At 36.3% G+C, this 1,641-nt stretch overlaps 1 long non-coding RNA gene across 1 annotated transcript; it reads left to right on the forward strand.

Moving 5' to 3' along the window:
• The first annotated feature begins 815 nt into the window (after nucleotides 1–815).
• LOC140316807 (uncharacterized) lies at nucleotides 816–1,389 on the forward strand. The gene is made up of 3 exons (XR_011917346.1): nucleotides 816–939; nucleotides 1,046–1,123; nucleotides 1,275–1,389. It is a non-coding gene; the product is annotated as an uncharacterized lncRNA (long non-coding RNA).
• Nucleotides 1,390–1,641: the final 252 nt, after the last annotated feature.

A 1,641-nucleotide genomic window follows, 5' to 3' on the forward strand; every position in this document is an offset into this window, starting at 1 on the left:
GATCAGAGGGGTTATCGGTTCATGAGACAGAGTAGTGTGACGCAAGGAATTTTGGATATCGCGCAAGATGTTTGGAATTAAAACTTCAAATGACCTCTGACCAGGGTTAACTCAACACAGCTGTTTTAAATAACTTGTACCATCATTGATTTCATATCTATTTACAGCTTGAACCTCATATTGACACACAATCTCAAGATGCTCATATGACATACATATGACACAGTGAATATATGATATCGAATCAATTGAAAACTATATCATATGAAAGATCAGCAAGTTTGTAGATTGGGTAACATATTTTTTCATTCATTGTGCTACAGATAGACACATGCCAAATAAGATTTTCAAGACATGTTGACTTTATATAAGATCAGATTTTGCACCATTATCTGATGTTCTGATTTTATATTAAACAACAACAAAAAGAAAGATTTGTGAAAGAGTTTTCAAAAATGGAATTAAGTCAACTGAAAGTGAGTCGATGCATATGTGCACCTTACTATGTGAAGAGTCATGTCTTAATCTTAATCTTTTTTTTTTAATCTCCTAAAGCTATTTATACTGTAGAAGTATTTGTAATTTGTAGCACATGAATGCACAACATATACAAACTTGGGAAGTAACCTGTCCATGTAAGGAATCAAAATGCAGAACATTCCTAGTCCACGGGAATTTCCAACAACCATTGTAGCATCACAGGAGGTACTTGCCCCCCTCTCTAGAGGCAATATGTGCTGTCACTGATGATGCAACATTATCCCAGGTTGAGTATAAATACGAGTACAATTTATACTCTGAATGATCACACTGAAGAACCAAGAGTCAAATCTTTTGACAAGTTAAACTGCTCAAAAAATGAGGACTTTCAGAGTTGCAGTTGTTTTTGCACTCACCTTTATTTGCTTTCAGAGGAACTCATCCTCACCACTAACCAAAGTAAATATTCAGATATTTACTTAGCTTATTTGATCTGTTGGCAACTGTTCTTTTCTATTTTAGAATGATATAATGTTGTTTCTAAATGTGCACAACTCATCAACAGGTGTCGGAGCTGGGGGAGGCAATAAGCACCAACAGTCCAGCTGCCTCACAAGAGGAGACATCAGTGGAAACATGGATGGTATGCACAGTTGATTACATAGGAATATTTATCACGTTAAATTCAAATGACAAGTGAGTGTGTTTATCTTAATGAATAAGCCCTAAAATGCTGCATATGGTGATCTGGTAAGAATGAATATCCTGACTCACGTCTCTTGTCTGTCACACAGATGCCATATAACATCAGGGGAAAGAGTTCTGCTGCCCCCATTAGATGCCAGTTCTGCTGTGGCTGCTGCAACATTGATGTCTGCGGCATGTGCTGCAACTGAGGATTTATCTGCCTGGCTTGGATCTGAGTAGCTACCACTTATATTTATAAGTTTGTTTTTTTTTTTTTTTACCCTGCATCTTAAATTAAAATTAAATTAAATTAAATTAAACGCGGTGATTTTAACATAATTTTTATTGTGAGAGTACCGCATCAAAAGGAGTTCTGTGCATACAACATGTGCATGTATGTATGTGTTCTGAGTTTCACTTGCATTCAGTCAATAACTCTGACGATCAGAGAGGGAGATTGTTGGGGTCTTGTAA

Source organism: Leuresthes tenuis, unplaced genomic scaffold (assembly GCF_036924035.1).
Source record: "Leuresthes tenuis unplaced genomic scaffold, fLeuTen1.0.hap1 SCAF_10, whole genome shotgun sequence".
Classification (NCBI taxonomy): domain Eukaryota; kingdom Metazoa; phylum Chordata; class Actinopteri; order Atheriniformes; family Atherinopsidae; genus Leuresthes; species Leuresthes tenuis.